The sequence below is a fragment of the Oryzias latipes genome, chromosome 17 (assembly GCF_053564925.1).
Source record: "Oryzias latipes strain Hd-rR chromosome 17, Olatipes_Hd-rR_3.1".
NCBI classification, from domain to species: domain Eukaryota; kingdom Metazoa; phylum Chordata; class Actinopteri; order Beloniformes; family Adrianichthyidae; genus Oryzias; species Oryzias latipes.
In genome coordinates, this window is record NC_136253.1 from 13760542 (window position 1) to 13772238 (window position 11697).

The 11697-nt window shown below is 43.6% G+C and overlaps 1 long non-coding RNA gene across 1 annotated transcript; it reads right to left on the reverse strand.

Moving 5' to 3' along the window:
* Positions 1-618: 618 nt before the first annotated feature.
* Positions 619-1420, reverse strand: LOC144986709 (uncharacterized). The gene is made up of 3 exons (XR_013650562.1): positions 1154-1420; positions 1002-1063; positions 619-936 (listed from the first exon to the last, which is right to left on the reverse strand). It is a non-coding gene; the product is annotated as an uncharacterized LOC144986709 (long non-coding RNA).
* Between the last annotated feature and the right edge of the window lie 10277 nt (positions 1421-11697).

Here is an 11697-nt window from a genome sequence, read left to right on the forward strand (position 1 = left end):
CACAATTTTGGGCCTTCGTATAGGCTAGTGGCCACACCTGGTGCTGGGGGGGTGGGCAGAAGAGGCCGGTGCCTTATAACGATGACTTGGTTGTACTGATTGCTGTGAAAATAAGAAATACCTTAGAAAGATGCCACCGTCCTGTGGTTGCCATACAACTTTCTGATAGCTTGTGAGCTCTGTGAACACAATACAATTAGCGCAGCTGGAATTTGGCAGGATGTGGTGTCCTTTTATTAATACGCACTATGTTGCCAGGCTGGTTTTCCCACTGTATAGCATCTGGGTCCTGTTAAAGAAATTAGATTTTTTGATTTGGATGAGGACTATGTCATGATTTCACAAGGATGAGGAACCCAGATTCTGCAACCCAGAAGGAAGACAGGTAAGTGGATGATGAGAATGGATTTATTGTTTACTCCAGATGTGAAGATGGCTGGTTTGAAGAGTGTCCAGATTAGACGTGGCTGTGGCGAGGCTGGAGGGTCTTGAAGCCTTGAAGGGTTTCCGTTCTCCTGAGGCGTAGAATGGACGGTCCGTGCTGCCGTCACTCGTGAGCGGTAGGATCCTGAGACAGGGAACATAGAATTAGTCAGATCCAGAGACTTGGAACAAAGCAGTAACGAGGCTTAGAACCAGAACAGTCACCATAAGGGGTAACAAACTGGCGTCGAGTAGTGGCGTTGGATCTCCTTTTGAATCCACAGAAGATGATGAGGAGAGTGATGGCAGCTGGTGGCAATCAGGAACATCAGGGCAGAGCTGGAGGGGGGAGGAGACTGCCAGGCACCGTGACAGACTCCTCACCATTGTAGAGTGAATAGTACTTTCACAGTCTTAACATGATACCTCATGGCTTCTGGAATCCAGAGAGATGGTCTCCTCCTCCTCATCGTCTCCATCATGTGCTGTTGCTGCTGCACTGGGGCTTTCACCCTATCACATGAAGCTAGTAGACAAGACATGCCAGGCCTACAGCATGCCTTTGATGGAGTACTCACTGGATCAGCATAGTCTGGTGCTTGTGCTGGTGGCTCTAACAGGAACACAGTGCTGCCAGACACTGCAAGGCAATGGGTAAACCAAAGTCAGACAGTCCAATTTGATTCAATATGAATGTGGTTGTATTCCATGTAGAGATGGAAGGACATACCTTGAATGAAGCGGGTGGCATCTTGGGAGGAACCTCTGCTCGTCTCTTTCCCCCCAGGGATCCCCTCAAAGACGGGCCTGCCTTTATTTAGCTCCAAGGCCATGTCCTCTGCTGGGGAAAGGTCAGCCTTTGGTGACCCACCACCCGTGCCTTGTCTGTGGGTATTTTCACTGCTAAAACAGTACAGACAATGTGTGAGCAGGCACCTTCTGGGTACAAAATATGCTTGTGCTTCGTTAAATATTAGTAAGGGACCATACCATTCTGCAGGATGTTCTTGTATTTGATTTTGACCTGCTGCCATGTCCGTTTTGGCCCGTTCATGTTTAATCTTCATCACACACACACACACACACACACATTCTTTATCACAAGAACATTTAATGGAGTCACACTGACAAAAATGACTTGGTATTTTTGTATTGTATTCAGTAGAAATATAAAAACAAAAACACTAAGGATGTATTTTCTTGATTTTCTAAATGACCTAGCAAAATAAGTATAGGTTTAGACCAAAAATATAAACTTCAAGTAAATGTGTGCTTAAAACAAGCAAAAGAATTTAAATATCTGTCAATATAATAAGGAAAATTGTCTTGAAATAAGTTTACTTTTTCCATAGACACTTACTTTTAGCAAAGTCATTTTGTTTCACTGGCAGAGTTTTTTGCTTATTTTCCTAGGTTATTTTGCTCTATGAAATATTTAAGATTTTTTTTAGATATTTTTTTTGACTGAAAACAAGACAAAAATACTAAATAAGAAAGACATTTTTGCAGTGCAGTGAGCAACGGACCTTGGGTCCTTTGAAAGGCACTATATAAATTAAAGTGATTATTATTATGGCTCATCTATGAATTCAAGAACATTTTATTTACATCGCACTTTTCACAATTGTTTCATTCTGTCAAAGCTGCTTTACATTAATAAAAGCAGGGGAAACACAAAAAGAACCAGTGGACAACATAATAATCAGAGTCCAACGGCTAAGATTAAACCGTACTGAGAGTAGAAACATAAAATAATAATGTGAGGCTTTAATGATAATATATCATAGCTTAATATAAAATTTAACCGTTTCATAATTATAATACAACTGCGTTTTTGGAGATGTGAATTAAATATTTGATCTGTAATTGTGATGTTTCAGCGGAGCGGTGAGTGTGTAATTGTGTACTACTTTCGCATTCAGGCGGTCTGCAATACTTTGCCACGCCTTTTCTCTTTGCTTTATCACTGTGGCGGTGTTGCCTTTCTTCTTATTTATATCTTTTACCTCCTCGTATGCCTCAATGAGGATTTGTGCTTCGACGGGGAAAAGTACGTGGCTCTAGTTGCCATTGTAAATCAGTTAATCTGTGATCTGTGGCGGGGTCTATTTGAGTGAGCCGTGAGCGCGCACCTATCCAGGATTGGTTTCACCTGGCTTAATGAATCCATGTCCGCTCATCCTGGTTTGGTCTTTGTGCAACCAATTAAGCCTGGACGCACATGTTTTGGCTTTATTGAGCTCAGCTGATTCTACTTTTGTGCAACAGGCCTCTGGTTGATGCGGAGATGCTTGGTCGAGTTGTATCCCAAGTAAACATTACAACCTGCCTTTTAGATCCCATTCCCACTTCACTCTTTAAAACATTTTAAGGATTCTTTGAGTCAGAGCTTTTAAATATAGTAAACTGCTCTCTTCAGACGGGGGTCTTCCCCTCTGACTGTAAGACAGCGGTGGTGAGGCCCCTTCTGAAGAAGAGTCAATTAGATCCAAAAAATCTGGATAACTATGGACCCGTATCCAACTTACCATTTTTAAGTTAAATTATAGAAACAAGTGTCGCTACTCAACTGCATGAGTTTTTAAATGGCCAAAAATTTTTAGAAAAATATCAGTCTGGTTTTAGGAAAAGCCATAGTACAGAGACGGCACTTTTAAAGATGGTTAATGATCTTAGAATAAACCACGACTCACAGAAACTTTCTGTTCTGGTGCTAATGGATCTTAGTGCCGCTTTTGATAAAGTAGATCAACAGATTTTATTAGACAGACTTAGGAGTCTAGTGGGCCTCTCTGGAAATGTTCTTCTATGGTTTTACTCTTACCTTACAGGGCGACACTTTTATGTAAGTATAGATACGTGGGTAACACTTTATATTAAGATTCATTAACAAGCTTTGTTAACACATTTACAAGCATTATAAATGAATTTATAGGGTGTTAGTAAGACATTTATTAGTACAATAAGTCTAATAAGATTTATTAAATTACTTAGTTAACACATTTACAAGCATTATTATTAGGATGTTTTCAAGATGCTAATGATGCATTTATTGAAATGATAGGTGCCTAACAAATGTTTCAGTGTTAATAAGCTTAATAAGATTTATTAACAACCTTTGTTAACAAATTAAGAAGTATTATTGTTTGGGGTTCTAGTAAGATATTTATTAGCATTATAGATGCCTGACACAAGCCTAAGCGTTCATAAACTTAATACTTTTTATTGATTAACTTAAAAAATTAATAGGCTTTATTAATGTGTCAGATGCTAGTAAGATATTTATTAGCATTATAGATGTCTTGTAAATACCTGAAAGTGTTAATAAGATTTATTAACATCTTAAGTCAGACCACTGTCTTCTAAATCCATATTACTAAACTGCTTATAAGCTTAACAAATGTATTAGTTAACTTTGTTAATAGTTTATTAATTGTTTTGCAGCACCTCATCTAAAGTGAGGACGGTTTAGCACAAACAACCACAAAGCATAAAGCTTGTGGTTTTGACGAGGACCAGAGGGCGGGAACACATTACACCGATTTTGAAATCGCTGCATTGGCTCCCTGTGTGTTTCAGGATTGATTTTAAAGTTATTTTAATGGTTTATACATCGTTTTATGGTCTTGGGCCTTCTTATTTAAATTATATTATTTTAAAATATGAACCCTTGCGGACCCTGAGGTCCTCCAGTGCTGGCCTCTTAGTTGTTCCCAAGGTGAGGACTAAAACTTATGGTGAGGCTTCGTTCTGCCATTACGGTCCTCGCCTGTGGAACAGCCATCCGGAGAACCTCAGGGCCGCAGAGACTGTAGAGGTTTTTAAGAAGAGGCTCAAGACCCACCTTTTTAATTTAGCTTTTAGTTGATTTAACTGCTAATTTATTCTGTTTTTAGTATAGGCTATTTTAGGTATTTATTTTCATTTTATGTGTAACCGGATCACTTCTGCATTGTGTTTAGGAAGTCAAAAGATCTCGGGACACAGCAGCACCCTTGGAGACCACCTTCGTTTATTGCGCATCTGACAATTTTCCAAAAAGAAAATAGAAATCACGGTGTTAGCATCCCGTTAGCTCCTACATGAGGGTGAGAGGTAGAGGGAGCACAGAACATGAACAGGAAATTCTTATTCTGAAATAAACAGTTAACATCTACAAAGGTTTTTATGTTTTTCATAACAGATTCCAAATAATAACAGTATATGGGACAATAATTAACATAAAATGAGGATTCATATGGCTAACATTACAGGACACCCACCTCTCCCGCTGGACAGTAAAACAAAAAGGAGAGAGGGAAAGCAAGCGCCAACCTTATAAAGAGAAAACCAGCGAAGAAGAACACGTTAAGGAGGGGCTACAAAACCCAACACAGAATACAAGGGAGGAAAGAAACTTAGAGACAGTCAATATTTTGTGTAATTAAAATGAACAGATAACGTCCTGTTACATATGCATCTTATTCTCAATTTTATGTTTTTATATACATCTTATGTCTTTAATTTTGGTATCTTATCAAGATCTGATTGGAAGGCTTTTTAAAGGAGGGGAATGAGCGTGTTAGCACTGAGTGAGACAAAGATGAAAGGGAAGGGTGAGTGTGTGTTTGGAAGTGTGAGTGGGAGAATGTCTGGTGTAGAGAGCGGGAGAGCAAGAGAAGGTGTGGCTTTGCTGGTGAGCTGTGAGGTGAAACGATTTGTGGTTGAATGGAAGGAGGTTTCACCAAGACTGATATGGGTGAAAGCGAAATTTCGGAAGGAGCTGTGGGTGTTCGTGAGTGCATATGGTCCTGGCAGTGAGAGGAATGAAGAGGAGAGAGTGACCTTCTGGAACGACTTGGATGAGTGCTTGCAAGGATTTGGAGCAAATGTGAATGTAGTGCTGATGGGAGATCTGAATGCTAGAGTGGGTGATGAGAAAATTGAGGGTGTTGTTGGCGTGCATGGTGTTCCTGGAAAGAATGATAATGGTGAGAGACTGATAGGAATGTGCACTGAAAGAGAGATGGTGATTGGGAATACATGGTTCAGAAAGAAAGAGATCCATAAGTATACGTGGGTGAGGCAGAGTGGTGGAAGAGTGATTGACAAAGCACTGATGGATTATGTGGTGGTTTCAAAGGTTGCATGTAGTAGATTGCTGGATGTAAGTGTGAGGAGGGGAGAGTGTGGAGGTATGTCTGATCACTTTTTGGTGGAAGGAAGGTTGCGTGTGGGTATGCCATGGGTGAGATCGAGAAAGAGTGGGGAGGCAAGAAAAGTTCTGAGAGTGAGTGTTTTGAAGAACAGAGAGAAAATGTGTGAGTATCAGAAGGAATTAGGTGGCAAGTGGAATATGGTGAAGGAGCAAATGGTTGTTGGAGTGGAGGAAGAATGGCAACAGTTCAAAAGTGCAGTGGTTGGAAGTGCAGAGGAAGTGTGTGGTGTGAGACGTGTTGGGGGTGGTCTAAGAAAGGGAAGTGAATGGTGGTGCGAGGATGTAAGGTTGGCTGTAGTTGAGAAGAGATGTGCGTACGAAGTATGGCTGCAGAGAAAGGACAGGGAGTCATATGAGTGTTATAAGGAGAAGAAAAGGGATGCTAAGAGAGCTGTGCGTGAGGCAAGAGCGGCTGCGGACGAAAGGTGGGGCAGACAGTTGACTGATAATTTTCGAGAGAACAAGAAAATGTTTTGGAAGGAGGTGAAGAGGGTGCGAAAGAGAGTGTCGGGGAGGGAGGAGAAAGTGAAAACAGAGGATGGAAGGATGTTGAATGAGGGGAATGCAGTAAGAAAAAGATGGGCAGAGTATTTCGAGAGGCTGCTGAATGTGGAGGAAGATCGGGATGCTGTGATTGGGATGGATGGAAGGGAAAGTAGACTGAATGTATTAGAAGAGTTGAATGAAGCGTTGATTACAGGAGAGGAAGTTGTGCAAGCTGTGGGAAAGTTGAAAGTAGGAAAGGCTGCAGGTGTGGATGGCTGTGCTGTGGAATGCCTGAAGTGTGGTGGAGCGATCGTGATTGAGTGGTTAGTGAGATTGTTGAATGTGTGTTTTGCAAATGGGCAGGTGCCGCTTGATTGGATGAGTGCGTGTGTGGTTCCCCTGTACAAGGGTATAAGGGTGATAAGTATGAATGTGGTAGTTTTAGGGGTATTAGTCTGTTGAGTGTTGTAGGCAAAGTATATGGGAGAGTGCTGATTAATAGGGTAGTGGAGGGAACTGAGTGTATGATTGGTGAAGAGCAGTGTGGTTTCAGGAGAGGTAGAGGGTGTGTGGATCAGGTGTTTGTTGTGAGACAGGTGTGTGAAAAGTTTTTGGCTAAGGGGAGGGAGGTGTTTTGGGCATTCATGGATTTAGAGAAGGCGTATGATAGGATTGATAGAGAGGCGTTGTGGGTGGTGTTGAGTATGTATGGTATTGATGGTAGATTGTTGGAAGGTGTGAAGAGTTTTTATAGACACAGTAGAGCGTGTGTGAGAGTGGGAAATAGCATGAGTGAGTGGTTTCCTGTGAGGGTTGGTCTGCGTCAGGGATGCGTGATGTCTCCGTGGTTGTTTAACGTGTATATGGATGGTGTGGTAAAAGAGGTGAATGAAAGGGTGTCGGGTACGGGTGTGAGCATGATAAATACTGACGGCAGCGAATGGAGTGTGAATCAGCTGCTGTTTGCAGATGATACTGCACTAGTGGCTGACTCAGAAGAGAACTTGGGACGTCTGGTTGAGGAGTTTGGAAGGGTGTGCGACAGAAGGAAGTTGAGAGTGAATGTGGAAAAGAGTAAGGTGATGAGGTGTACGAGGTTAAAGGGTGAACGCAGATTGAATGTGGCATTAAATGGGGGGTTGTTGGAAGAGGTAGAGTGTTTTCAGTATTTGGGGTTAGAGTTTAGAATGAATGAAGTACGAAAGATATGGGGGGGAATGAAGAGAGTGTTTGAATGTAGGTCACTGGGAAAGGATGCAAAAAGGAGATTGTATGAGGGTGTGGTGGTTCCTGCAGCGTTATATGGGGCTGAAACATGGAGTCTGAAAGTGGCGGAAAAGAGGAAGCTGAATGTAGTTGAGATGAGATGTTTGAGGAGTATGTGTGGTGTGACGCGTATGGATCGTGTGAGAAATGAAGTTATCCGAGAGAGAACTGGTGTGACGCGAGAGTTGGCTGAAAGAGCAGAGCAAAAGGCACTGGGATGGTTTGGACATGTTGAAAGAATGGAAAGGGAGCGATTGGTGAAAAAGGTATATGAATCTGATGTGAGTAGAGTGAGAATGAGAGGAAGACCGCGAATGGGATGGACAGAGGGTGTAAAAAGAGCGTTGAATGCAAGAGGGATGACTGTGGTGCAGGGGAGAGAGGCTGCTCAGGACAGGGATGGGTGGAGAGAGTTTGTGTATGGATGAATGGATGGGTGTGGTAGAGGTCTGGTCTTGGGATGAAGCGGCAAGGGGAAACCAGCCTTGGCTGAGGCCCTGCAGTGGAGGTGCCCACACTGGGCTGTGCAGCTGACCCTGGTGCAGTGTGGTGTGGCTTAGACCAGATCCCAGACCAGTCGCAGGCACATACGCACACACGCACTGAAGGAGGAGGGTTTGGGGAAGAGACAGAGGGAGCTAAAATTGTGTGCCTTGTCTAGGCTACCCCACCTTGGTGGGACACAGCCTTGGTAAATAATAATAATAATAATAAAATCTTATCATGATTTTAGCCTCAGTGTTTCCTGTGGGGATCTTTTCCTCCAGGGCTTGCCGGCTTGGTCAGCGGTCGTTGCCGCAGTTGTCGTCCTTGCTGGGGCAGCTGGGGTCTAACTTTGCAGCTTCACGGCTGTGAAGTGGACCCCAGTGTCGTCCCGGTCTGGGTGGGCGCTGTGGCGAGGCTCCCGTGGCCGGGCTGGCTCCTGGTATGAAAGGATTCCCAAAAACTGTTTCCTCACAGCAGAGCCAAGCCATACTTGTTTGTTTGTTTGCTTATTTATTTATTTATTTATTTGTTTATGTAAGCTACATAGTCATCATTCTTTGTACGTGGGGGCCATGGGTCAAATGTTTTAACGGAAGGGAGTGGGGAGGGTGAAGGGTGGGTTGGGCTTTTACTTTAATATTATGTGTTTTCTGTTTTTAATGTTAAAGCGCTTTGAGCTGCACAAAATGCATGAGAAGCGCTATTTTATAAATAAAGTTTGATTTGATTTGATTTGACAAAAAACCCACACTTAAACCTTGTGGTATCTTAGATGACTCCACCCTTACATTGACGTGTTCTCCCTACCATGACAAAGGTGGATAAAGGTGGAAAGATTTCATGTAATTCATGGAGACCAGTGAAGATCACAAATCATTGAAGAAAAAAGGTTCAGAGCACTGTCTAGTGGGTCTACATGACCCCACTCCCAAAGTTAAAGTGCCTAGGATAGCACAAGGGTTAAACCCAAATTCCCTTTGCCTGTCCAGGCAGACAAAGGGAATGGTATCCCACAATTCCTTGCGGTGCCGATCTAACAGCAGCACCAAAGTTACACCTACTTAATTGAATTAATTTAAATCAAAGTAAAATAAATGTCTAATAACTACGTGTAATTTTTAAGCTGACTTAACAAAAAAATGATTTATCTTAACTGAAGCAAATAATTAAGTTAGATCAAAGTAAAAAAGTTTATCTTTCCAACATCCATACGTGGTCTTATCACCCTCTCATGGTGGTAAAAGTATTATCAGAGCTTTTTTCATCCACTAAATCATCTTCAAATGGACACGCCATGCTGCTTCACCGCTCTGAAAACAAACTAACCTTCAACTAAACCTGCTCCAGACCAGGTTATGTTCAGAGCATGAGTTGCCATGGCAACTACACATACCCTAAAACATACCTCTGTTTTTGGAACAGGAAGCTGAGGTTATCCACTTCCTTAGCCTCAAACTTACCGTGGGAGCTAGCATAACCTGCTTTCTGGAATACCCCCCTGCTTTACAGCTGACACTACTGGGGGGATTCCAGGAAGCATGTCAGAATCAGAATCAGAAAGCCTTTATTGTCATTGTAACACAAGAAACTTGTGACAACGAAATTTCTGGTGCTCTCCAGCTGCTTAAACAATAAAATAGATAATCTTCTAAAGAACAATAAAATTGAGTTTAACTGAAAATATACATATGTACAAAGCTACATAACTATTCTAAATTGCATTATATTGCACTGGGAATTGTTAATATTGCACATTGGCTTCAGATATTGCACGAGTTACAGTTTTTGAGGGATTCGCATTTATTTAGGAGGTTGACTGCTCTGGGGAAAAAACTGTTCTTTAGTCTATTTGTGCGAGCCTTGTGGGATCTGTACCGTCGGCCTGACGGTAGCAGTTGGAACAGGTGGTGGTTGGGATGGTGGGAGTCCTTGATGATTTGCCTGGCTCTGCTCGTGTAGCTAGAGCTAGCAATGTCCTCTAGGCTGGGCAGGGGGGAGCCGGTGATTTTCTGGGCCGTGTTGATCACCCTCTGCAGCGCCTTCCTGTCTGCGGCCGAGCATCCTGCATACCAGGCTGTGATGCAGTACGTTAGGATGCTCTCGATGGTGGCTCTGTAGAAGGTCACCAGCAGCTTCTTGTCCAGGTTGTTCCTCCTGAGTATTCTCAGAAAGTGGAGACGCTGCTGGGCCTTCCCTACTGCCGCAGTGGTGTTTGCAGTCCAGGAGAGGTCCTCTGTGATCAGCACCCCTAGGTAGCGGATGGAGTGAACCCTGTCCACGCTGACCCCATTTATATAAAGTGTGGGCGGGTCCACTTTCCCCTTTCTGAAGTCCAGGATTATTTCTTTCGTTTTGGTGGTGTTCAGGTGGAGGTTGTTTCCTGAACGCCACTTTTCCAGTCTGCTGACTTCATCCCTGTAGAAAGTCTCATCTTCCCCTGAGATGAGCCCGACCACAGCGGTGTCATCAGCAAACTTGATGATGGTGTTGCAGGGGTGGGTTGGCGTGCAGTCCGATGTGTAGAGCGTGAAGAGGAGAGGGCTCAGTACACATCCTTGTGGTGATCCTGTGCTGATGGTGATGGTGGATGAAAGGTGGGGTCCAAGTTTAACAGATTGTGGTCGTTCTGACAGAAAGTCTTTAATCCATGAGCAGATGGGGGAAGAAAGGCCCAGGTGAAGCAGTTTCTCTGTCAGGATGTCTGGGATGATGTTGTTAAAGGCTGAGCTGAAGTCCAGAAAGAGCAGCCTAACGTAGTTCCCTGGGTGGTCCAGGTGGCTCAGGGCAGAGTGAAGAGTGGTGGAAATAGCATCATCTGTTGAGCGATTTGGTTTGTAGGCAAACTGAAGCGGGTCGAGGGTGGGTGGGAGATTATCTTTGATGTGTTTTGCTATCAGTCTTTCAAAACACTTCATGATTACAGGCGTGAGGGCGACTGGCCTGTAGTCGTTGAGGCTGTCTGCTGCTGGCTTTTTGAGAACCGGAATTATGGTGGAGGTTTTGAGGCAGGCTGGGATACTGCACTGTTGTAGGGACTGATTAAAGATACTGGTGAAGACGTCCGCTAATTGGTCGGCGCATGCGCTGAGTACTTTGCCTGGTACTCCATCTGGTCCCGTTGCCTTCCTGGGGTTGGCTGATTTAAGCACCCGTCGTACTTCCTGCTCCTGGAGTACTAGGGTGCTGTTGATGTGGGGTGGTGATGATTGTGGCGTGTCTGCTGGGGGCCTCTGCGTGTCAAACCTGGCAAAGAAATGGTTTAGCTCCCTTGCCAAGGAGGCATCCGCTCCAGTGGACGCTGTGTTGCTGCTCCTTTGATTTGTGATGTGGTTTATCCCCTGCCACATCTTCCTGGGGTTGTTGTCAGCGAAGTGCTCTTCAATCTCCTTTTTGTAGGCCATTTTGGCCTTATTTATGCCTTTTTTTAGGGCAGATCTGGCTGCGCTGTATTGGAGCCAGTCACTGGCTTTAAACTAGCCTGACTTTAATCCTGAACTCTGGCTGAAATCCGCCTGAACTTGCTTACTCTAGTTAGCGTAATTACGCTTGACTTGGTAACCCTGGGTTTATGCGGGTGCACAGCGAGTACATAAAGACATTCTGAATAGATCGCCGATTTCCGGAGTCACCATGGAAACGCGTGGTGGAAAAAAAAAAGAAAGCGCTATACTTCAGTGAGACAGAGTCTGAGATTTTAATGACGGCGTATGAAGATTATCCGACCATCAAAAAGTAACACGAATGCATCATCATCAAAAGAAAGAGTTTCTGCTTGGAGAAAAAGAACAGACAAAGTAAACGCACGAGTTTCTATCTCATTTCTATTTTCATTGTGACGC